General features: G+C 42.3%; 7 non-coding genes across 7 annotated transcripts; all 7 read right to left on the bottom strand.

The window, feature by feature from the left end:
- Positions 1 to 1,108: 1,108 nt before the first annotated feature.
- On the bottom strand, positions 1,109 to 1,181 carry TRNAV-AAC (transfer RNA valine (anticodon AAC)). Its single transcript has one exon. It is a non-coding gene; the product is annotated as a tRNA-Val (tRNA).
- A 3,480-nt stretch (positions 1,182 to 4,661) lies between these two features.
- On the bottom strand, positions 4,662 to 4,734 carry TRNAV-UAC (transfer RNA valine (anticodon UAC)). The gene has a single exon. It is a non-coding gene; the product is annotated as a tRNA-Val (tRNA).
- Positions 4,735 to 6,137: 1,403 nt separating this feature from the next.
- TRNAV-UAC (transfer RNA valine (anticodon UAC)) lies at positions 6,138 to 6,210 on the bottom strand. Its single transcript has one exon. It is a non-coding gene; the product is annotated as a tRNA-Val (tRNA).
- A 1,657-nt stretch (positions 6,211 to 7,867) lies between these two features.
- TRNAV-AAC (transfer RNA valine (anticodon AAC)) lies at positions 7,868 to 7,940 on the bottom strand. Its single transcript has one exon. It is a non-coding gene; the product is annotated as a tRNA-Val (tRNA).
- A 2,393-nt stretch (positions 7,941 to 10,333) lies between these two features.
- On the bottom strand, positions 10,334 to 10,406 carry TRNAV-UAC (transfer RNA valine (anticodon UAC)). The gene has a single exon. It is a non-coding gene; the product is annotated as a tRNA-Val (tRNA).
- A 10,173-nt stretch (positions 10,407 to 20,579) lies between these two features.
- On the bottom strand, positions 20,580 to 20,652 carry TRNAV-AAC (transfer RNA valine (anticodon AAC)). The gene has a single exon. It is a non-coding gene; the product is annotated as a tRNA-Val (tRNA).
- A 665-nt stretch (positions 20,653 to 21,317) lies between these two features.
- On the bottom strand, positions 21,318 to 21,390 carry TRNAV-UAC (transfer RNA valine (anticodon UAC)). The gene has a single exon. It is a non-coding gene; the product is annotated as a tRNA-Val (tRNA).
- Positions 21,391 to 26,414: the final 5,024 nt, after the last annotated feature.

Below are 26,414 nucleotides of genomic sequence, written 5' to 3'. Positions count from 1 at the left end.
AAACCCAAAATCGTAGTTCTCTTTGTGATGGAAGCCAAAATGTATTGTCATTTGGCAACGAAACCAAGAATTTTACATATTACAAGTCGATAGGAAATTACTTTAACACCAAAAACAGATTGGTTTCACTGGCGATTGAACCCAGGACCTTCTGCGTGTGAAGCAGACGTGATGACCACTACACTATGAAACCTTTGAAAGCCTGCAAAGTAATGGCAATTAGAGACAAGTTTTGACCGCCAGGGGAAAAAAAACAAATTCGTAGCTCTGTTGGTGATGGAAGCTAAAACATCCCGTTATTCGGCAACAAAGCCAAGAACTTCATATATTGTAGTTTAATTGAGTATTATTTCAACACCAAGAACAGATTGGTTTTACTAGGGATTGAACGCAGGACCTTCTGCGTGTTAAGCAGACGTGATGACCACTACTCTATGAAACCTGATGGAAAGTTACTGTGTATTGACTAGCAGAGCAGAATTGTCACTGACGGGGCCTTTTTATTGCTGAAGGAAAGTATTTTTTGTTAATGAAACATTTACAATTTTTATTACATATTTTACCAGTTTTATTCCTACAAAGGGATTTTGCTTAAAAGGAAGTTTACATTGAATATGTTACTTTTTCCACATAGTTTAGTTGTTTGCTTTTGTATTTAAAGGAACTATATATTTTGAAACAAACAGGATTTTTATAATATGGGATTATGTTTTATGCTAAAATGGTCAATAAAAAAGAAACCCAAAATCGTAGTTCTCTTGGTGATGGAAGCCAAAATATATTATCAGTTGGCAACAAAACAAAGAATTTCATATGTTACAGGTTGATAGCAAATTACTTCAACAGAAAAAATGGCCTGTTTTTACTGGGGATTGAACCCAGGACCTTCTGCGTGTGAAGTAGATGTGATGACGACTACACTATGAAACCTGTGAAATCCTGCAAAGTAATGGAATTTAGAGACGAGTTTTGACCGCCAGGGGAAAAAAAATAATAACTTGTAGTTCTGTTTGTGATGGAAGCCAAAACATACCGTCATTCGGCAACAAAGCCGAGAACTTCATATATTGGAGTTGGATAGCGCATTATTTCAACACTAAGAACAGATTGGTTTCACTGGGGATTGAACCCAGGACCTTCTGCGTGTTAAGCAGAAATGATGACCACTACACTATGAAACCTGGCGAAAAGTTACTGTGTATTAGCTAGCAGAGCAGAATTGTGACTGACGGGGCCTTTTTATTGCTGAAGGAAAGTATTTTTGGTTAATGAAACATTTACAATTATTATTACATATTTTACCAGTTTTATTCCTACAGAGGGATTTTGCTTAAATTGAAGTTTATATTGAATGTGTTACTTTTTTCTCCATAGTTTGGTCTTTTGCTTTTGTATTTATGGGAACTACATATTTTGAAACAAGTAGGATTTTTATAATATGGGATTATGTTTTCTGCTAAAATGGTCAATAAAAAAGAAACCCAAAATCGTAGTTCTCTTTGTGATGACCGCCAGGGAAAAAAAAAACTAATTCGTTGCTCTGTTGGGGATGGAAGCCAAAACATTCCATCCTTCGGCAACAAAGCCAAGAACTTCATATATTGTAGTTTAATTGAGTATTATTTCTACACCAAGAACAGATTGGTTTTACTGGGGATTGAACGAAGGCCCTTCTGCGTGTTAAGCAGACGTGATGACCACTACTCTATGAAACCTGATGGAAAGTTACTGTGTATTGGCTAGCAGAGCAGAATTGTGACTGACGGGGCCTTTTTATTGCTGAAGGAAAGTATTTTTGGTTAATGAAACATTTACAATTTTTATTACATATTTTACCAGTTTTATTCCTACAAAGGGATTTTGCTTAAAAGGAAGTTTACATTGAATGGGTTACTTTTTTCCACATAGTTTAGTTGTTTGCTTTTGTATTTAAAGGAACTATATATTTGAAACAAACAGAATTTTTATAATATGGGATTATGTTTTCTGCTAAAATGGTCAACAAAAAAGAAACCCAAAATCGTAGTTCTCTTGGTGATGGAAGTCAAAATATATTATTATCAGTTGGCAACAAAAGTAAGAATTTCATATGTTACAGGTTGATAGCAAATTACTTCCCATCATTCGGCAACAAAGCCAAGAACTTCATATATTGTAGTTTAATTGAGTATTATTTCAACACCAAGAACAGATTGGTTTTACTGGGGATTGAACGCAGGACCGTCTGCGCGTTAAGCAGACGCGATGACCACTACTCTATGAAACCTGATGGAAAGTTACTGTGTATTGGCTAGCAGAGCAGAATTGTGACTGACGGGGCCTTTTTATTGCTGAAGGAAAGTATTTTTGGTTAATGAAACATTTACAATTTTTATTACATATTTTACCAGTTTTATTCCTACAAAGGGATTTTGCTTAAAAGGAAGTTTACATTGAATGTGTTACTTTTTTCCACATAGTTTAGTTGTTTGCTTTTGTATTTAAAGGAACTATATATTTTGAAACAAACAGGATTTTTATAATATGGGATTATGTTTTCTGCTAAAATGGTCAATAAAAAAGAAACCCAAAATCGTAGCTCTCTTGGTGAGGGAAGCCAAAATATATTATCAGTTGGCAACAAAACCAAGAAGTTCATATATAACAGGTTGATAGCAAATTACTTCAACAGCGAAAACGACTTGTTTTTACTGGGGATTGAACCCAGAACCTTCTGCAGGTGAAGTAGACGTGACGACCACTCCACTATGAAACCTGTGAAATCCTTCAAAGTAATGGCATTTAGAGACGAGTTTTGACAGCCAGGGGAAAAAAAAAAAATAATTTGTAGTTCTGTTTGTGATGGAAGCCAAAACATACCATCATTCGGCAACAATGCCGAAAACTTCATATATTGTAGTTGGATAGCGTATTATTTCAACACTAAGAACAGATTGGTTTCACTGGGGATTGAACCCAGGACCTTCTGCGTGTTAAGCAGACGTGATGACCACTACATTATGAAACCTGACAAAAAGTTACTGTGTATTGGCTAGCAGAGCAGAATTGTGACTGACGGGGCCTTTTTATTGCTGAAGGAAAGTATTTTTGGTTAATGAAACATTTACAATTATTACATATTTTACCAGTTTTATTCCTAGAAAGGGATTTTGCTTAAATTGAAGTTTATATTGAATGTGTTACTTTTTTCTCCATAGTTTGGTCTTTTGCTTTTGTATTTATGGGAACTATATATTTTGAAACAAATAGGATTTTTATAATATGGGATTATGTTTTCTGCTAAAATGGTCAATAAAAAAGAAACCCAAAATCGTAGTTCTCTTTGTGATGGAAGCCAAAATGTATTGTCATTTGGCAACGAAACCAAGAATTTCACATATTACAAGTCGATAGGAAATTACTTCAACACCAAAAACAGATTGGTTTCACTGGGGATTGAACCCAGGACCTTCTGCGTGTGAAGCAGACGTGATGACCTCTACACTATGAAACCTTTAAAATCCTGCAAAGTAATGGCAATTAGAGACGAGTTTTGACCGCCATTGGAAAAAAAACAAATTCGTAGCTCTGTTGGTGATGGAAGCTAAAACATCCCGTTATTCGGCAACAAAGCCAAGAACTTTATATACTGCAGGTTGATAGGGGATTATTTCAACACCAAGAACACATTGGTTTCACTGTGGATTGAATCCAGGACCTTCTGGGTGTAAAGCAGACGTGATTTCCACTACACTATGAAACCTTTGAAAGTCTGCAAAGTAATGGCAATTAGAGACGAGTTTTGACCGCCAGGGAAAAAAAAAAAAACAAATTCGTAGCTTTGTTGGGGATGGAAGCCAAAACATCCCATCATTTGGCAACGAAGCCTAGAACTTCATATATTGTAGTTTAATTGAGTATTATTTCAACACCAAGAACAGATTGGTTTTACTGGGGATGGAACCCAGGACCTTCTGCGTGTTAAGCAGACGTGATAACCACTACACTATGAAACCTGACGAAAAGTTACTGTGTATTGGCTAGCAGAGCAGAATTGTGACTGACGGGGCCTTTTTATTGCTGAAGGAAAGTATTTTTGGTTAATGAAACATTTACAATTATTATTACATGTTTTACCAGTTTTATTCCTACAAAGGGATTTTGCTTAAATTGAAGTTTATATTGAATGTGTTACTTTTTTCTCCATAGTTTGGTCTTTTGCTTTTGTATTTATGGGAACTATATATTTTGAAACAAATAGGATTTTTATAATATGGGATTATGTTTTCTGCTAAAATGGTCATTAAAAAAGAAACCCAAAATCGTAGTTCTCTTTGTGATGGAAGCCAAAATGTATTGTCATTTGGCAACGAAACCAAGAATTTCACATATTACAAGTCGATAGGAAATTACTTCAACACCACAAACAGTTTGGTTTCACTGGGGATTGAACCCAGGACCTTCTGCGTGTGAAGCAGACATGATGACCACTACACTATGAAACCTTTGAAATCCAGCAAAGTAATGGCAATTAGAGACGAGTTTTGACCGCCAGGGGAAAAAAAAACAAAATCGTAGCTCTGTTGGTGATGGAAGCTAAAACATCCAGTTATTCAGCAACAAAGCCAAGAACTTTAAATACTGCAGGTTGATAGGGGATTATTTCAACATCAAGAACACATGGGTTTCACTGGGGATTGAACCCAGGACCTTCTGCGTGTAAAGCAGACGTGATTTCCACTACACTATGAAACCTTTGAAAGGCTGCAAAGTAATGGCAATTAGAGACGAGTTTTGACCGCCAGGGAAAAAAAAAACAAATTCGTAGCTCTGTTGGGGATGGAAGCCAAAACATCCCATCATTCGTCAACAAAGCCAAGAACTTCATATATTGTAGTTTAATTGAGTATTATTTCAACACCAAGAACAGATCGGTTTTACTGGGGATTGAACGTAGGACCTTCTGCGTGTTAAGCAGACATGATGACCACTACTCTATGAAACCTGATGGAATGTTACTGTGTATTGGCTAGCAGAGCAGAATTGTGACTGACGGGGACTTTTTATTGCTGAAGGAAAGTATTTTTGGTTAATGTAACATTTACAATTTTTTTACATATTTTACCAGTTTTATTCCTACAAAGGGATTTTGCTTAAAAGGAAAATTACATTGAATGTGTTACTTTTTTCCACATAGTTTAGTTGTTTGCTTTTGTATTTAAAGGAACTATATATTTTGAAACAAACAGGATTTTTATAATATGGGATTATGTTTTCTGCTAAAATGGTCAATAAAAAAGAAACCCAAATTCGTAGTTCTCTTGGTGATGGAAGCCAAAATATATTATCAGTTGGCAACAAAACAAAGAATTTCATATGTTACAGGTTGATAGCAAATTACTTCAACAGCGAAAATGGCTTGTTTTTACTGGGGATTGAACCCAGGACCTTCTGCATGTGAAGTAGACGTGATGACGACTTCACTATGAAACCTGTGAAATCCTGCAAAGTAATGGCATTTAGAGACGAGTTTTGACCGCCAGGGGAAAAAAAAAAAAAATTTGTAGTTCTGTTTGTGATGGAAGCCAAAACATCCCGTCATTCGTCAACAAAGCCGAGAACTTCATATATTGGAGTTGGATAGCGTACTATTTCAACACTAAGAACAGATTGGTTTCACTGGGGATTGAACCCAGGACCTTCTGCGTGTTAAGCAGAAATGATGACCACTACACTATGAACCCTGACGAAAAGTTACTGTGTATTGGCTAGCAGAGCAGAATTGTGACAGACGGGGCCTTTTTATTGCTGAAGGAAAGTATTTTTGGTTAATGAAACAATTACAATTATTATTACATATTTTACCAGTTTTCTTCCTACAAAGGGATTTTGCTTAAATTGAAGTTTATATTGAATGTGTTACTTTTTTCTCCATAGTTTTTTTTTTCTTTTGTATTTTTGGGAACTATATATTTTGAAACAAATAGGATTTTTATAATATGGGATTATGTTTTCTGCTAAAATGGTCAATAAAAAAGAAACCCAAAATCGTAGTTCTCTTTGTGATGTAAGCCAAAATGTATTGTCATTTGGCAACGAAACCAAGAATTTCACATATTACAAGTCGATAGGAAATTACTTCATCACCAAAAACAGATTGGTTTCACTGGGGATTGAACCCAGGACCTTCTGCGTGTAAAGCAGACGTGATGACCACTACACTATGAAACCTGACAAAATGTTACTGTGTATTGGCTAGCAGAGCAGAATTGTGACTGACGGGGCCTTTTTATTGCTGAAGGAAGGTATTTTTGGTTAATGAAACATTTACAATTATTATTACATATTTTACCAGTTTTATTCCTACAAAGGGATTTTGCTTAAATTGAAGTTTATATTGAATGTGTTACTTTTTTCTCCATAGTTTGGTCTTTTGCTTTTGTATTTATGGGAACTATATATTTTGAAACAAATAGGATTTTTATAATATGGGATTATGTTTTCTGCGAAAATGGTCAATAAAAAAGAAACCCAAAATCGTAGTTCTCTTTGTGATGGAAGCCAAAATGTATTGTCATTTGGCAACGAAACCAAGAATTTCACATATTACAAGTCGATAGGAAATTACTTCAACACCAAAAACAGATTGGTTTCACTGGGGATTGAACCCAGGACCTTCTGCGTGTGAAGCAGACGTGATGACCACTACAACATGAAACCTTCGAAATCCTGCAAAGTAATGGCAATTAGAGACGAGTTTTGACCGCCAGGGGAAAAAAAACAAATTCGTAGCTCTGTTGGTGATGGAAGCTAAAACATCCCGTTAATCGGCAACAAAGCCAAGAACTTTATATACTGCAGGTTGATAGGGGATTATTTCAACACCAAGAACACATGGGTTTCACTGGGGATTGAATCCAGGACCTTCTGCGTGTAAAGCAGACGTGATTTCCACTACACTATGAAACCTTTGAAAGCCTACAAAGTAATGGCAATTAGAGACGAGTTTTGACCGCCAGGGAAAAAAAAAAAAACAAATTCGTAGCTCTGTTGGGGATGGAAGCCAAAACATTCCATCATTCGGCAACAAAGCCAAGCACTTTATATATTGTAGTTTATTTGAGTATTATTTCAACACCAAGAACAGATTGGTTTTACTGGGGAATGAACGCAGGACCTTCTGCGTTTTAAGCAGACGTGATGACCACTACTCTATGAAACCTGATGGAAAGTTACTGTGTATTGGCTAGCAGAGCAGAATTGTGACTGACGGGGCCTTTTTATTGCTGAAGGAAAGTATTTTTGGTTAATGAAACATTTTCAATTTTTATTACATATTTTACCAGTTTTATTCCTACAAAGGGATTTTGCTTAAAAGGAAGTTTACATTGAATGTGTTACTTTTTTCCACATAGTTTAGTTGTTTGCTTTTGTATTTAAAGGAACTATATATTTTGAAACAAACAGGATTTTTATAATATGGGATTATGTTTTCTGCTAAAATGGTCAATAAAAAAGAAACCCAAATTCGTAGTTCTCTTGGTGATGGAATTTAAAATATATTATCAGTTGGCAACAAAACAAAGAATTTCATATGTTACAGGTTGATAGCAAATAACTTCAACAGCGAAAACGGCTTGTTTTTACTGGGGATTGAACCCAGGACCTTCTGCATGTGAAGTAGACGTGATGACGACTTCACTATGAAACCTGTGAAATCCTGCAAAGTAATGGCATTTAGAGACGAGTTTTGACCGCCAGGGGAAAAAAAAAAAAATTTGTAGTTCTGTTTGTGATGGAAGCCAAAACATCCCGTCATTCGGCAACAAAGCCGAGAACTTCATATATTGGAGTTGGATAGCGTATTATTTCAACACTAAGAACAGATTGGTTTCACTGGGGATTGAACCCAGGACCTTCTGCGTGTTAAGCAGAAATGATGACCACTACACTATGAAACCTGACGAAAAGTTACTGTGTATTGGCTAGCAGAGCAGAATTGTGACAGACGGGGCCTTTTTATTGCTGAAGGAAAGTATTTTTGGTTAATGAAACATTTACAATTATTATTACATATTTTACCAGTTTTCTTCCTACAAAGGGATTTTGCTTAAATTGAAGTTTATATTGAATGTGTTACTTTTTTCTCCCTAGTTTGGTCTTTTGTTTTTGTATTTATGGGAACTATATATTTTGAAACAAATAGGATTTATATAATATGGGATTATGTTTTCTGCTAAAATGGTCAATAAAAAAGAAACCCAAAATCGTAGTTCTCTTTGTGATGGTAGCCAAAATGTATTGTCATTTGGCAACGAAACCAAGAATTTCACATATTACAAGTCGATAGGAAATTACTTCAACACCAAAAACAGATTGGTTTCACTGGGGATTGAACCCAGGACCTTCTGCGTGTGAAGCAGACGTGATGACCACTACAATATGAAACCTTTGAAATCCTGCAAAGTAATGGCAATTAGAGACGAGTTTTGACCGCCAGGGGAAAAAAAAAAATTCGTAGCTCTGTTGGTGATGGAAGCTAAAACAAACCGTTATTCGGCAACAAAGCCAAGAACTTTATATACTGCAGGTTGATAGGGGATTATCTCAACACCAAGAACACATGGGTTTCACTGGGGATTGAACCCAGGACCTTCTGCGTGTGAAGCAGACGTGATGACCACTACACTACGAAACTTTTGTAATTCTGCAAAGTAATGGCAATTAGAGATGAGTTTTGACCGCCAGGGAAAAAAAAAAAACAAATTCGTAGCTCTGTAGGGGATGGAAGCCAAAACATCCCATCATTCGGCAACAAAGCCAAGAACTTCATATATTGTAGTTTAATTGAGTATTATTTCAACACCAAGAACAGATTGGTTTTACTGGGGATTGAACGCAGGACCTTCTGCGTGTTAAGCAGATGTGATGACCACTACTCTATGAAACCTGATGGAAAGTTACTGTGTATTGGCTATCAGAGCAGAATTGTGACTGACGGGGCCTTTTTATTGCTGAAGGAAAGTATTTTTGGTTAATGAAACATTTACAATTTTTATTACATATTTTACCAGTTTTATTCCTACAAAGGGATTTTGCTTAAAAGGAAGTTTACATTGAATGTGTTACTTTTTTCCACATAGTTTAGTTGTTTGCTTTTGTATTTAAAGGAACTATATATTTTGAAACAAACAGGATTTTTATAATATGGGATTATGTTTTCTGCTAAAATGGTCAATAAAAAAGAAACCCAAAATCGTAGTTCTCTTGGTGATGGAAGCCGAAATATATTATCAGTTGGCAACAGAACAAAGAATTTCATATGTTACAGGTTGATAGCAAATTACTTCAACAGTGAAAACGGCTTGATTTTACTGGGGATTGAACCCTGGACCTTCTGCGTGTGAAGTAGACGTGATGACGACTCCACTATGAAACCTGTGAAATCCTGCAAAGTAATGGCATTTAGAGACGAGTTTCGACCGCCAGGGGAAAAAAAAAAATAATTTGTAGTTCTGTTTGTGATGGAAGCCAAAACATCCCGTCATTCGGCAACAAAGCCGAGAACTTCATTTATTGTAGTTGGATAGCGTATTATTTCAACACTAAGAACATATTGGTTTCACTGGGGAATGAACCCAGGACCTTCTGCGTGTTAAGCAGACGTGATGACCACTACACTATGAAACCTGACGAAAAGTAGCTGTGTATTGGCTAGCAGAGCAGAATTGTGACTGACGGGGCCATTTTATTGCTGAAGGAAAGTATTTTTGGTTAATGAAACATTTACAATTATTATTACATATTTTACCAGTTTTATTCCTACAAAGGGATTTTGCTTAAATTGAAGTTTATATTGAATGTGCTACTTTTTTCTCTATAGTTTGGTCTTTTGCTTTTGTATTTATGGGAACTATATATTTTGAAACAAATAGGATTTTTATAATATGGGATTATGTTTTCTGCTAAAATGGTCAATAAAAAAGAAACCCAAAATCGTAGTTCTCTTTGTGATGGAAGCCAAAATGTATTGTCATTTGGCAACGAAACCAAGAATTTCACATATTACAAGTCGAAAGGAAATTACTTCAACACCAAAAACAGATTGGTTTTACTGGGGATTGAACCCAGGAACTTCTGCGTGTGAAGCAGACGTGATGACCACTACACTATGAAACCTTTGAAATCCTGCAAAGTAATGGCAATTAGAGACGAGTTTTGACCGCCAGGGGAAAAAAACAAATTCGTAGCTCTGTTGGTGATGGAAGCTAAAACATCCCGTTATTCGGCAACAAAGCCAAGAACTTAATATACTGCAGGTTGATAGGGGATTATTTCAACACCAAGAACACATGGGTTTCACTGGGGATTGAACCCAGGACCGTCTGCGTGTAAAGCAGACGTGATTTCCACTACACTATGAAACCTTTGAAAGCCTGCAAAGTAATGGCAATTAGAGACGAGTTTTGACCGCCAGGGAAAAAAAAAAACAAATTCGTAGCTCTCTTGGGGATGGAAGCCAAAACATCCCATCATTTGGCAACAAAGCCAAGAACTTCATATATTGTAGTTTAATTGAGTATTATTTCAACACCAAGAACAGATTGGTTTTACTGGGGATTGAACGCAGTACCTTCTGCGTGTTAAACAGACGTGATGACCACTACTCTGTGAAACCTGATGGAAAGTTACTGTGTATTGGCTAGCAGAGCAGAATTGTGACTGACGGGGCCTTTTTATTGCTGAAGGAAAGTATTTTTGGTTAATGAAACATTTACAATTTTTATTACATATTTTACCAGTTTTATTCCTACAAAGGGATTTTGCTTAAAAGGAAGTTTACATTGAATGTGTTACTTTTTTCCACATAGTTTAGTTGTTTGCTTTTGTATTTAAAGGAACTATATATTTTGAAACAAACAGGATTTTTATAATATGGGATTATGTTTTCTGCTAAAATGGTCAATAAAAAAGAAACCCAAAATCGTAGTTCTCTTGGTGAGGGAAGCCAAAATATATTATCAGTTGGCAACAAAACCAAGAATTTCATATATTACAGGTTGATAGCAAATTACTTCAACAGCGAAAACGGCTTGTTTTTACTGGGGATTGAACCCAGAACCTTCTGCATGTGAAGTAGACGTGATGACCACTCCACTATGAAACCTGTGAAATCCTGAAAAGTAATGGCATTTAGAGACGAGTTTTGACAGCCAGGGGAAAAAAAAAAAATAATTTGTAGTTCTGTTTTTGATGGAAGCCAAAACATACCGTCATTCGGCAACAATGCCGAGAACTTCATATATTGTAGTTGGATAGTGTATGATTTCAAAACTAAGAACAGATTGGTTTCACTGGGATTGAACCCAGGACCTTCTGCGTGTTAAGCAGACGTGATGACTAGAGATGAGCGAACCAGTCCCGGTTCGGCTCGAGGTCGGTTCGCCGAACGGGGGTCCCGTTTGAGTTCGGTTCGTCGAACGTTCAACGAACCGAACTCGAACTGCATAGGAAACAATGACAGGCATTCATAAACACATAAAAACACCTAGAAAACACCCTCAAAGGTGTTCAAAAGGTGACAAACAACTCACAACACAACACAAACACATGGGAAAGTGACAAGGACATATACTCATGCGAAAACAAAACAGCTGGACAAGGAAAAAGAGGAGGACACACAGATATAGGCATGGCACGCCCTTCTGAAATCATGTAAAACACCGCAAGGTTACTCCAAGCGGAGCCTCCCTTTTTTCAAAAAATTGTGCCCCACACACACCCACTCAGTGGCAGCACTTGTGCCCTAGTTGTACACTTCACAGCTAGATTTGCATCAAGCACATTCAAACATACGCCATTGTTATCCGTCCCCAGGATGACACCGGGGTAGGTAGCAAAGTGTTTCCTGATCCCAGCTCTGTTCATCTTGGCTTCTTTTAAAAACACATCAAGCAAGGGTTACTCCAAGCGGAGCCTCTTTTTTTTTCCAAAAATTGTGCCCCACACACACCCACCCATTCAGTGGCAGCACTTGTGCCCTAGTTGTACACTTCACAGCTAGATTTGCATCAAGCACATTCAAAAATACGCCATTGTTATCCGTCCCCAGGATGACACCAGGGTAGGTAGCAAAGTCTTTGCTGAACCATGACTTGTTCATCTTGGCTTCTTTTAAAAACACATCAAGCAAGGGTTACTCCAAGCGGAGCCTCCCTTTTTTTCAAAAAATTGTGCCCCACACACACCCACTCAGTGGCAGCACTTGTGCCCTAGTTGTACACTTCACAGCTAGATTTGCATCAAGCACATTCAAAAATACGCCATTGTTATCCGTCCCCAGGATGACACCGGGGTAGGTAGCAAAGTGTTTCCTGATCCCAGCTCTGTTCATCTTGGCTTCTTTTAAAAACACATCAAGCAAGGGTTACTCCAAGCGGAGCCTCCCTTTTTTCCAAAAATTGTGCCCCACACACACCCACCCATTCAGTGGCAGCACTTGTGCCCTAGTTGTACACTTCACAGCTAGATTTGCATCAAGCACATTCAAAAATACGCCATTGTTATCCGTCCCTAGGATGACACCAGGGTAGGTAGCAAAGTCTTTGATGAACCATGACTTGTTCATCTTGGCTTCTTTTAAAAACACATCAAGCAAGGGTTACTCCAAGCGGAGCCTCCCTTTTTTCCAAAAATTGTGCCCCACACACACCCACCCATTCAGTGGCAGCACTTGTGCCCTAGTTGTACACTTCACAGCTAGATTTGCATCAAGCACATTCAAAAATACGCCATTGTTATCCGTCCCCAGGATGACACCAGGGTAGGTAGCAAAGTCTTTGCTGAACCATGACTTGTTCATCTTGGCTTCTTTTAAAAACACATCAAGCAAGGGTTACTCCAAGCGGAGCCTCCCTTTTTTTCAAAAAATTGTGCCCCACACACACCCACCCATTCAGTGGCAGCACTTGTGCCCTAGTTGTACACTTCACAGCTAGATTTGCATCAAGCACATTCAAAAATACGCCATTGTTATCCATCCCCAGGATAACACCAGGGTAGGTAGCCAAGTCTTTGCTGAACCATGACTTGTTCATCTTGGCTTCTTTTAAAAACACATCAAGCAAGGGTTACTCCAAGCAGAGCCTCCCTTTTTTCCAAAAATTGTGCCCCACACACACCCACCCATTCAGTGGCAGCACTTGTGCCCTAGTTGTACACTTCACAGCTAGATTTGCATCAAGCACATTCAAAAATACGCCATTGTTATCCGTCCCCAGGATGACACCAGGGTAGGTAGCAAAGTCTTTGCTGAACCATGACTTGTTCATCTTGGCTTCTTTTAAAAACAATGTAAGCAAGGGTTACTCCAAGCGGAGCCTCCCTTTTTTAAAAAAATTGGGCCACACACACACACACACACCCCATCAGTGGCAGCAGTTGTGCCCTAGTTGCAAACAGGATGTTTTGATTTGCATCAAGCACATTCCAAATCCACAAGCATTTACTCTCCCCAGGATGACACAGGGGTAGTAAATTCCTTCTGGATCCATGACTTGTTCATTTTGATGAACGTCAGTCTGTCCACATTGTCACTGGACAGACGCGTGCGCTTATCTGTCAGCACACACCCAGCAGCACTGAAGACACGTTCAGAGACAACGCTGGCAGCTGGACACGACAAAATCTCCAAGGCGTAACTGGAGAGCTCTGGCCATTTTTCTAGATTTGAAGCCCAAAAGGAGCAAGGCTCCATTTGCAAAGTCATGGCATCGATGTTCATTTGGAGATACTCCTGTATCATCCTCTCCAGCCGTTGACTATGTGTCAGACTTCTTGTCTCTGGTGGCCTTACAAAAGAGGGTTTAAAAAAATTATGAAAAGATTCCATAAAATTGCTGTTACCAGCACCAGATACGGTCCTACTGGTACGGGTAGACTGTTGAAGATGACGAGACCGTCCCATGTTTGTCAAGTTACAACTGGGAGATTCACTCCCAGCACCTGCATGGTTGTTTGGCGGAAAAGCCGATCTAAGATCGAGTAACAGCTTCTGCTGATACTCCTGCATACGTGCGTCCCTTTCTATGGCTGGAATTATGTCACAAAATTTGGACTTGTACCGGGGATCTAATAGTGTGGCAAGCCAGTAGTCATCATCACTTCTAATTTTGACAATACGAGGGTCATGTTGGAGGTAGTGCAACAAGAAGGCGCTCATGTGTCTGGCGCAGCCATGCGGACCAAGTCCACGCTGTGTTTGTGGCATAGAGGTGCTAACCGTTCTTTCTTCCTCTGACATCTCCCCCCAACCTCTTTCAACTGAAATTTGACCAAGGTCTCCCTCATCTGCTGAGTCTTCTATGTCCATGGACAGTTCGTCCTCCATTTCTTCATGTTCTCCTGCACCTTCCTCAACATCTCGCCTGCTAACATGCGCCCTTGTTGATCCCTGTCCCCCATGGTCCCATGCCTGGCGCCTTGGTGATGATGAACGTCTGGACCTTGGTGATGTTGTTGTGTCTTGCGCATATGAATCCTCCTGTAGTTCATCCTCTTCCTGTTGTCCCACCCCCTGACTCCGAATAGTGTTTAGCGTCTGCTCCAGCATGTAAATGACTGGAATCGTCATGCTGATAATGGCATTGTCAGCGCTAAACATATTCGTCGCCATGTCGAAACTGTGCAGAAGGGTGCATAGGTCCTTGATCTGAGACCACTCCATCAGGGTGATCTGACCCACCTCTGCATCTCGTTGGCCCAGGCTATACGTCATGACGTATTGCACCAGGGCTCGGCGGTGCTGCCACAGTCGCTGTAACATGTGGAGAGTTGAATTCCAGCGTGTCGCCACATCGCATTTCAGGCGATGAACCGGCAGGCCGAAAGACTTCTGGAGCGATGCAAGTCGCTCTGCTGCGGCGCTTGAACGGCGGAAGTGAGCAGACAGTTTTCGGGCCCTGTTCAGAAGGCCATCTAGGCCGGGATAGTGTGTTAAAAATTGCTGCACGACAAGGTTCAACACGTGAGCCATACAAGGTACGTGTGTCACCTTGCCCAGGCGAAGGGCCGCACCCAGGTTTGCAGCATTGTCGCACACGGCCTTACCAGGTTGCAGGTTGAGTGGAGACAACCATTTATTAAACTCGGACCGCAGAGCTGACCACAACTCCTCAGCTGTGTGACTCTTATTACCAAGACATGTCAAGCTAAAGACCGCCTGATGCCGTTGCGCTCTGCTGCCAGTATAGTAATGATGGGTGCGTGATTCCTTCTGCGCAGTGAGAACGCTGGTGGCCTGACCAGGCAGGCTTGGGGCGGAGGTGGAGGACCCAGATGAGGTGAAGGATGCAGAAGCAGTGGCGGAACTTGGACAGACAGAGGATTGACACACAAGTCGTGGGGACGGCAAGACTTGTGCAGCAGACCCTTCACCATCTATCACCATAGTTACCCAGTGCCCAGTCAGCGACATGTAACGTCCCTGTCCATGCTTACTGGTCCAAGTGTCGGTGGTGAAATGCACCCGTTCACACACAGAGTTTCTCAAGGAAGCGGTGATGTTGTGTTCGACATGCTGGTGTAGCGCGGGCACACCTTTCTTAGAGAAGTAGTGGCAACTAGGCATCTGGTACTGGGGCACAGCGACAGACATAAGGTCTCTAAAATCCTGTGTGTCCACTAGGCGGAAAGGCAGCATTTCGGTAGCCAACAGCTTACAGAGGGATAGAGTCAACCTCTTAGCTTTGTCATGGGTCGCAGGAAGTGGCCTTTTATTTGACCACATCTGAGGGACAGAGATCTGGCTGCTGTGTGTAGACGGTGTTGAGTAGGGTGTCCCTGGAAAAATGCAGGTTTGTGAGGAAAGTGCAGGCGGAGACATGATGTTGCCTTCATCCAACGTTGGTGCTATCGATGTCTGAGATTGCTGTACACACTCACTTGTTTCCCCTTCCAAACCAACTGACGACCTACCAAGCAAACTGCCTGTTGCGGTTACAGTGGTGGAAGTTGTGGGTGGAAAAACAGGTGTGACAGCTGTCCCCACAGTCCTAGAAGATGACGAGCGCGCGGATGCCATGGAAGGGGCAGGCGGTGGATGGTTCACTCCACTACGCCGCATTGCAGCACGGTGAGCTTCCCACCGGGCCATATGATGTTTATTCATGTGACGATTCATGCAAGAAGTTGTCAAACAGCTGAGGTTTTGACCTCTACTAAGAGAACCATGACAAATTTTACAGATCACATGATTTGGGCGATCTTTTTCTTTGTCAAAAAAGGACCAGGCTAGGCAAGGCTTAGAGGCCATGCGACCTGTTGATCCACCCCGAATAATGCTCAGAGGCAGAGTGGTGGCTGAGGATGCAGTTGTAGACGTGCTACCAGTACTCCGACTCTGTCCAGGAAGGCGCAAGGTAACTTCGTCATCAGTTGCATCCTCCTCCACCACCTCTGTTGACCTCCTCAAGGGCCTGACTGTGGGTTGACAGTAGGTGGGATCTAGAACTTCATCATCAATTGTTGTGTTTGCACTCCCCTCCCACTCAGACCGAACCTCTTCTTGCCCTGACCGAATATTTAAGTTGTCATCCCAATCGGGTATCTGCGTCTCATCTTCATCAGTATGTTCCTCATTGTCTATAACCACAGGTGTTACAGTTTGTGACAAAGGGTCAACATTATGCTCAGAAACTTTGTCCTCACGGCCTGAATCAGAGTCACAAAGGTTCTGGGCATCACTGCAGACCATTTCCTGTTCTGTACTCACTGTAGCTTGGGAGCAGACCTCTGATTCCCAGGCTATAGTGTGACTGAACAGCTCTGCAGACTCAGCCATCTCAGTTCCACCATACTGTGCAGGGCTGATGGAGACTTCAGAGCTGGGAGAAATCAAGTTTGATTGGGATGACAACTCAAAGGACTGGTGTTTTTGGATGCGGTACTTGAAGTGGCTGAGAGGGCACTTGTTGGACCACTTGAGATCTATTCAAGCATTTTCCTTTTTTGGCTATCATCTACCTTTGTTCCTGTTGTTCGTGTCCGTAAAAAAGGGAGCACATCGGATTGTCCACGGTAAGTAGTAGACATCTTACTTTTGCTGGTAGATGGTCTATCTTCAGCAGATGATAATGGAGCTTTGCCACCTTCCCCACGTACAAAACCTTTTTTGCCTTTTCCACCACGCCTCTTCCCCTTTCCACCAGCATCTGTCATTTTGCCAATCATGTTGATTGCGACAAGATTGTGCACTGAAAATGTGGTAGTAAAAATTGAGAGGTGGTGTAGATTGCAGTGGTGGTCTAGCTTTATTAACAGCAGAATAATAAAGAATAAATATCCCTGACAATGCAACTACGGCCCTTAAACTGGCAGCAAAAATTGCTAGTATAATGGCTTAGTTATAATGAGTTGGAGTGTGCAATGCAGGTAGAGGTGCTGCAAATGTCTTTGCACTAGTGGGACTATAGCAAAGTCCAATAGCCACGTTTAGGATGCCACTAGGTACACTGAGTGTTTGCTAGTATAATGGTTTAGTTATAATGAGTTGGAGTGTGCAATGCAGGTAGAGGTGCTGCAAATGTCTTTGCACTAGTGTGACTAGACAAATGTCCAATAGCCACGTTTAGGATGCCACTAGGTACACTGAGTGTTTGCTAGTATAATGGCTTAGTTATAATGAGTTGGAGTGTGCAATGCAGGTAGAGGTGCTGCAAATGTCTTTGCACTAGTGTGACTAGACAAATGTCCAATAGCCACGTTTAGGATGCCACTAGGTACACTGAGTGTTTGCTAGTATAATGGCTTAGTTATAATGAGTTGGAGTGTGCAATGCAGGTAGAGGTGCTGCAAATGTCTTTGCACTAGTGTGACTAGACAAATGTCCAATAGCCACGTTTAGGATGCCACTAGGTACATTGAGTGTTTGCTAGTATAATGGCTTAGTTATAATGAGTTGGAGTGTGCAATGCAGGTAGAGGTGCTGCAAATGTCTTTGCACTAGTGTGACTAGACAAATGTCCAATAGCCACGTTTAGGATGCCACTAGGTACACTGAGTGTTTGCTAGTATAATGGCTTAGTTATAATGAGTTGGAGTGTGCAATGCAGGTAGAGGTGCTGCAAATGTCTTTGCACTAGCATGACTAGACAATTGTCCAATAGCCACGTTTAGGATGCCACTAGGTACACTGAGTGTTTGCTAGTATAATGGCTTAGTTATAATGAGTTGGAGTGTGCAATGCAGGTAGAGGTGCTGCAAATGTCTTTGCACTAGTGTGACTAGACAAATGTCCAATAGCCACGTTTAGGATGCCACTAGGTACACTGAGTGTTTGCTAGTATAATGGCTTAGTTATAATGAGTTGGAGTGTGCAGAGGACAGGAGGGTACAGTGCCAGGATTGTGGGGTTCTGGGTAGAGGAATGGAAGCCTGCCTTTCTATTCCCTTCTAATGGGGAAATGGAGCGACGAAATCCCTGACCTTGGCTACACAGACGCTGTCCCTGTTTTCAGGACCTGTCACCTATGGCTCTGACCCTGCCGGTGCGAGCCCTTAAAAGGACTGATGGAAAGTGCTATCCCTATGCTGTCCAGCGCTGTGTATGGAGCGCATACAGCTGTATCAGCGATAGGACTCAGGACGGAGCTTCGCAAGTGATGACTGACACCAAGAACGCAGAAGAGATAATGGCGTCCTGGAGGAAAATGTCCGGTTTTATAATGCAGGGACATGTGACATGGACATCCTATCACACATGCCGTTGCTTCTCTGGCTAAAAGTCCACTTAGCTGTGTGTGTGTCTGGGATTGGCTGACATGCTGGCCCGCCCCACAAGACGAGCGCGCTTAGGGAAGGAAGACAAGGATAAAAAAAAAAAAAAAAATGGCGATCGCCATTATACAAACAGTAGTGATCTGAAGGCGCTGTTCACGCACACTATACACTGAAATGTCATAATAGTGTGAGTCACAGAGTGACTTACACTATTACAGCGGAAAGCCAGCTAGGAATTAGCTGGTTTTTTGCTGCTAGAACCGTTCTCGAACGTTTCTAGAACTACCGAGCTTTTGCAAAAAAGCTCGAGTTCTAGTTCGATCTAGAACAGGCCCCAAAATCACTCGAGCCTAGAACTGGAGAACCTCGAACCGCAAACCGCGCTCAACTCTAGTGATGACCACTACACTATGAAACCTGACGAAAAGTTACTGTGTATTGGCTAGCAGAGCAGAATTGTGACTGACGGGGCCTTTTTATTGCTGAAGGAAAGTATTTTTGGTTAATGAAACATTTACAATTATTATTACATATTTTACCAGTTTTATTCCTAGAAAGGGATTTTGCTTAAATTGAAGTTTATATTGAATGTTTTACTTTTTTCTCCATAGTTTGGTCTTTTGCTTTTGTATTTATGGGAACTATATATTTTGAAACAAATAGGATTTTTATAATATGGGATTATGTTTTCTGCTAAAATGGTCAATAAAAAAGAAACCCAAAATCGTAGTTCTCTTTGTGATGGAAGCCAAAATGTATTGTCATTTGGCAACGAAACCAAGAATTTCACATATTACAAGTCGATAGGAAATTACTTCAACACCAAAAACAGATTGGTTTCACTCGGGATTGAACCCAGGACCTTCAGCGTGTGAAGCAGACGTGATGACCACTACACTATGAAACCTTTGAAATCCTGCAAAGTAATGGCAATTAGAGACGAGTTTTGACCGCCAGGGGAAAAAAAACAAATTCGTAGCTCTGTTGGTGATGGAAGCTAAAACATCCCGTTATTTGGCAACAAAGCCAAGCACTTCATATATTGTAGTTTAATTGAGTATTATTTTAACACCAAGAACAGATTTGTTTTACTGTGGATTGAACGCAGGACCTTCTGCGTGTTAAGCAGACGTGATGACCACTACTCTATGAAAACTGATGGAAAGTTACTGTGTATTGGCTAGCATAGCAGAATTGTCACTGACGGGGCCTTTTTATTGCTGAAGGAAAGTATTTTTTGTTAATGAAACATTTACAAATTTTATTACATATTTTACCAGTTTTATTCCTACAAAGGGATTTTGCTTAAAAGGAAGTTTACATTGAATGTGTTACTTTTTTCCACATAGTTTAGTTGTTTGCTTTTGTATTTAAAGGAACTATATATTTTGAAACAAACAGGATTTTTATAATATGGGATTATGTTTTCTGCTAAAATGGTCAATAAAAAACCCCCCCAAAATCGTAGTTCTCTTGGTGATAACAGCCAAAATATATTATCAGTTGGCAACAAAACAAAGAATTTCATATGTTACAGGTTGATAGCAAATTACTTCAACAGCGAAAACGGCTTGTTTTTACTGGGGATTTAACCCAGGACCTTCTGCGTGTGTAGTAGACGTGATGACGACTCCACTATGAAACCTGTGAAATCCTGCAAAGTAATGGCATTTAGAGACGAGTTTTGACCGCCAGGGGAAAAAAAATAATAATTTGTAGTTCTGTTTGTGATGGAAGCCAAAACATCCCATCATACGGCAACAAAGCCGAGAACTTCATATATTGTAGTTGGATAGCGTATTATTTCAACATTAAGAACAGATTGGTTTCACTGGGGATTGAACCCAGGACCTTCTGCGTGTTAAGCAGACGTGATGACCACTACACTATGAAACCTGACAATAAGTTACTGTGTATTGGCTAGCAGAGCAGAATTGTGACTTACGGGGCCTTTTTATTGCTGAAGGAAAGTATTTTTGGTTAATGAAACATTTACAATTATTATTACATATTTTACCAGTTTTATTCCTACAAAGGGATTTTGCTTAAATTGAAGTTTATATTGAATGTGTTACTTTTTTCTCCATAGTTTGGTCTTTTGCTTTTGTATTTATGGGAACTATATATTTTGAAACAAATAGGATTTTTATAATATGGGATTATGTTTTCTGCTAAAATGTTCAATAAAAAAGAAACCCAAAATCGTAGTTCTCCTTGTGATGGAAGCCAAAATGTATTGTCATTTGGACACGAAACCAAGAATTTCACATATTACAAGTCGATAGGAAATTACTTCAACACCAAAAACAGATTGGTTTCACTGGGTATTGAACCCAGGACCTTCTGCGTGTGAAGCAGACGTGATGACCACTACACTATGAAACCTTTGAAATTCTGCAAAGTATTGGCAATTAGAGACGAGTTTTAACCGCCAGGGGAAAAAAAACAAATTCGTAGCTCTGTTGGTGATGGAAGCTAAAACATCCCGTTATTCGGCAACAAAGCCAAGAACTTTATATACTGCAGGTTGATAGGGGATTATTTCAACACCAAAAACACATGGGTTTCACTGGGGATTGAACCCAGGACCGTCTGCGTGTAAAGCAGACGTGATTTCCACTACACTATGAAACCTTTGAAAGTCTGCAAAGTAATGGCAATTACAGACGAGTTTTGACCGCCAGGGAAAAAAAAAAACAAATTCGTAGCTCTGTTGGGGATGGAAGCCAAAACATCCCATCATTCGGCAACAAAGCCAAGAACTTCATATATTGTAGTTTAATTGAGTATTATTTCAACACCAAGAACAGATTGGTTTTACTAGGGATTGAACGCAGGACCTTCTGCGTGTTAAGCAGACGTGATGACCACTACCTTATGAAACCCGATGGAAAGTTATTGTGTATTGGCTAGCAGAGCAGAATTGTGACTGACGGGGCCTTTTTATTGCTGAAGGAAAGTATTTTTGGTTAATGAAACATTTACAATTTTTATTACATATTTAAACAGTTTTATTCCTACAAAGGGATTTTGCTTAAAAGGAAGCTTACATTGAATGTGTTACTTTTTTCCACATAGTTTAGTTGTTTGCTTTTGTATTTAAAGGAACTATATATTTTGAAACAAACAGGATTTTTATAATATGGGATTATGTTTTCTGCTAAAATGGTCAATAAAAAAGAAACCTAAAATCGTAGTTCTCTTGGTGAGGGAAGACAAAATATATTATCAGTCAAACAAAACCAAGAATTTCATATATTACAGGTTGATAGCAAATTACTTCAACAGCGAAAACGGCTTGTTTTTCCTGGGGATTGAACCCAGAACCTTCTGCATGTGAAGTAGACGTGATGACTACTGATGAGCGAGTACTAAAAAGCTCGGGTGCTCGAGGCTCGGGCCGAGCATCCCAAGATACTCGTGTACTCGGCCCGAGCAACGAGCCCAATGTTATCCTATGGGAGACCCGAGTATTTTTGTGAAATGACCCCCGGCAGCATGGAGAAACCCTAAAAATGTCACAAAAGTCTCAGAAGAGTGCTCAAATGACATGGCAACAGCATGGGGAAGACCCCTTGAAGCATTTATCACTCAAAAGTCACAGCTGTGAACAATTTTGTCCGCGTTTTACGCCATTTTTACGGACTCACCAGAAAACCTTCCAAAATGACCCCAAAATGATTTTTCATGGCAGAAATGTTAAGGGCACATACCCAATAGTGAGATAGAGCTGGTGTATGTTACTTTTTGAGATTAATACATGAAAGATTTTACGTAAAACATTGTGTGGCACTCCGATGTCCCTGAGAAGAGACGTACATGAAGGCCTCTTGAGTCTAATGTGCCCATTTTGAGGAAGTGAGTCTTTGTAGTATTTTCCTTTGGCAGGGCAGCCAAAAATTGGGAGGTTCATCAATGCCCCTGCATACAGACGTGCATGAGGGCCTGTAAACCTGAAGTGCCCATTGTAAGGAAGTGGGTCTATTGTAGTATAGCCCTTTGGCAGGGCAGCCAAAAATTGGGAGGCGCCACATTGTCCCTAGATAGAGACGTGCATGAGGGCCTGTAAACCTGAAGTGCCCATTGTAAGGAAGTGGGTCTATTGTAGTATAGCCCTTTGGCAGGGCAGCCAAAAATTGGGAGGCGCCACGTTGTCCCTAGATAGAGACGTGCATGAGGGCCTGTAAACCTGAAGTGCCCATTGTAAGGAAGTGGGTCTATTGTAGTATAGCCCTTTGGCAGGGCAGCCAAAAATTGGGAGGCGCCGCATTGTCCCTAGATAGAGACGTGCATGAGGGCCTGTAAACCTGAAGTGCCCATTGTAAGGAAGTGGGTCTATTGTAGTATAGCCCTTTGGCAGAGCAGCCAAAAATTGGGAGGCTCCACGTTGTCCCTGGATAGAGACCTGTTAGGTTCTTAGTGCCTCCGTGCTTGCATTTAAAAACCGCACATGTGTGCCTGTTGGTGGCAGCTTTCCGCTGCACTTGTGTGCGTTTTGCAAAAACTTGGATATAACGCACAAGTCTAGTGAATACACATCAGCACAGCATTGCAAAATGCGCAAGGGCGTTGGCAACGAACAAGGAAGTGGACGTGATGGTGGTGCAGGCAGAGACCGAGGTCGTGTGCAAGCTCTAATTTCGCCACAACAAAGGGCCACATCTACTCGCTCGCACGTCCTGTCCCAAATTCTTGGGGACCGCAGCAGTACACCGCTCTTGAACCAAGACCAGTGTCAACAGGTTGTTAGTTGGATAGCGGATAATGCTTCCAGTCAGATTGGCACCACCACAAACACTCTGTCTTCCACACGGTCAAGTGTCAGTAGCCGTGATACTGCACCGCACATTTTCGAACCTGATCCTCCTTCCTACCACCAGGCCGAGTACACGTCCACGGACATTACTGATCCCACACTTGGACACTCGGAAGAGCTGTTCGTTCACGTTTCCATTCACACATTCTGGCCTCTCGCCAGCTCCTGTTGAAGTGGGCCATGACGAGATTGTATGTACAGATGCCCAAATATTTGAGCAGCCATTTTCTCACGAAGTTGGCAACGTGTCTCAACAAGGGGTGGACGATGATGAGACACAATTGTCAGGAAGTCAGGAGGAGCAGGGTGCGGAAGAGGAAGACGACGTGGTGGATGATCCAGTAACTGACCCAACCTGGCAGGAGGATATGCAGAGCGAGGACAGCAGTGCACAGGGAAAGGGAGGCGTAGCATCCCAACAGGCAGTAAGAAGCAGGGTGGTGGCCCCAGGCAGACGTCAGGCAACTGTTTCCCGGAACAACACGACACAAGGTGCCTGTACAAATGTTAGGTCTTCCCGAGTCTGGCAGTTTTTTAAGTTGGCTCCAGATGATTCTAAAAAGGCCATTTGCAACACCTGCCGTGCCAGCATCAGCAGGGGTACCAAAACTAGCAGCCTGACCACCACCAGAATGATCAGGCACATGTCAGCCAAGCACCCGACTTTGTGGGATGTACAACGGAGTCGAGGAGCAGTGCTTGCTGATGTCACTGCTACATCTTCGCTTGTTGTGCATGCAAGCCAATCCCCTGTCCATGCTGCCCGCAAGCAAGCCTCCTCCGGCCCTGCACCTGCAGTTGCCCACGCAGAAATAACACCATCATCAAGCACGTCCTTGTCCCAGCGCAGCGTTCAGTTATCCATTCAGCAAACCTTTGAACGCAGGCGCAAATACACTGCCAACGCCCCACATGTCACACTTCTAAATGCTAACATTTCGCGACTGCTTGCGCTGGAAATGTTGCCTTTTAGGCTGGTTGAGACAGAAGCATTCCGCGACCTGATGGTGGCAGCTGTCCCACGTTACTCGGTCCCCAGCCGCCACTATTTCTCCCGGTGTGCCGTACCCGCATTGCATAACCACGTGTCACAAAACATCACACGTGCCCTGAACAACGCTGTTTCACCCAAAGTCCACCTAACCACAGGCACGTGGACAAGTGCATGTGGGCAAGGCCACTACATCTCGTTGACGTCACACTGGGTTAATATTGTGGAAGCTGGGACCCAGTCTGAGCGAGGGACGGAACACGTCCTTCACACACCAAGTTTTGCAGGCCCTACCTCAGTCAGGGTTTCACCCACACTCTACAGCTCCGGAATGTCATGCTCCTCAGCCTCCTCCTCCTCCTGCGCATCCTCATCCACTTTACCCTCCACACCAGTCCCAAGCTGTAAGTGTCGCGGGTGGAGGAGGGGACGCTGCGCTCTCCCACTGCTCGGGTCCGGCTGCCGCTGCTCTACGGCTGCTGCTGCTCGGTGGCTCGAGCGATGGCCGGATCCCGGTGGCTCGAGCGGCGCTCCTTGCCCGTGATTGAAAAGGGGTGGTTTGGGTTTTGGGGATATTGTCCGTGACGCCACCCACGGTTGTGGTGATTGTGTGGACACCACCGCTGCTCTGGACGTGGATCCCGGGAGCCTGTGACAGGGAGCAGCTTTGTTGTTATTTCTCCCCTCCGTGGGTAGGGGGGTTGGTTGTCCCGGGGCCCGGTGATGGGGTAGAGATGGATGACAGGCAAATTGCGGGGCCTGATGAGGTGCAGGGTCGCAGGGGCAGCGCTGTGCCGCACGGCACGGAGGTACTCACTCAGCCCAATGATGATGACACAGTTCACGGTAAAACAAGTGGCTGGATGGACGGGTCCCTCGGACGGCTGCGGTTGTTCCTCCCTGCAGGTTAGTGATGACTGTCTCTCCCTGCACCTAAGTTCAGTGTTGGTAGTGATGGTTTCCCACCGGTAACCCGCTCCCCGACCTGGATATGGGCCGGAGGAGCCCCTTTTGCCCACAGGCGCTGGCCCTGGGAGACGGTTGCCCTTGGCGGTGGCGGTGTCTCCCCTTCACGGTTGGACGGTTGCCTTCTATCGTGACTTGGCTGTTTGGAAACCCTGAGGTCCCCTTCACTAACGGATTTGGCAAATTCACGGCGACACTAAGCCCTGCCGGGATCCGAAAGGCCCCTGCCAATGGTGCTGTCTTCTCTTTGTATACCGGTCCGGTACGGCCGGGTCACCACCCGTCCACGGTCCTTACGGCAGACTCCAATCGGCCTCCACTGCAGACGGTCACCACATCCTGCCAACCTTGCTGTCCTGTCCGGGCCACACACCCGGACCAACTTCAGGCTCTTTGCTGTCACTTTTCTCCTCTCTACTACTTTCCTCCTTCCACTTCCTTAGCTTAACTCTCACTGCCTGTGTTTTCCCTCCTCCTTGGTGGGTGGAGACCAACCGCCTGGCTCCACCCCCTGGTGTGGACAACAGCCCCTGGGGAAGGCAACAAGGATTTGGTGTTTTGACTATGATATGCCTGCAGGGAGTGTGGGGTGTGTAAGTGTTGTGCTCTGTGGCCCCTGGCTTGTCCAGGGCGACACAGAAGCACTGCAGCACTGCCTCGGCGAAGCGGCAACAGGCTGTGCTGAAGCTAATCTGCATAGGTGACAAACCCCACAATGCAGAAGAGGTGTGGACAGCTCTGAAACAGCAGGCAGATCACTGGCTCACACCTCTGAACCTAAAGCCAGGAAAGGTTGTGTGTGACAATGGCCGGAACCTGGTGGCGGCTTTGAGGCGAGGCCAGCTGGCACATGTTCCATGCGTGGCCCATGTGCTCAACCTCGTG

The sequence above is a fragment of the Anomaloglossus baeobatrachus genome, chromosome 2, assembly GCF_048569485.1.
Source record: "Anomaloglossus baeobatrachus isolate aAnoBae1 chromosome 2, aAnoBae1.hap1, whole genome shotgun sequence".
Classification (NCBI taxonomy): domain Eukaryota; kingdom Metazoa; phylum Chordata; class Amphibia; order Anura; family Aromobatidae; genus Anomaloglossus; species Anomaloglossus baeobatrachus.
The sequence above is the reverse complement of the archived record's forward strand: the minus strand, read 5'-3'. Positions and strand labels throughout refer to the sequence as shown.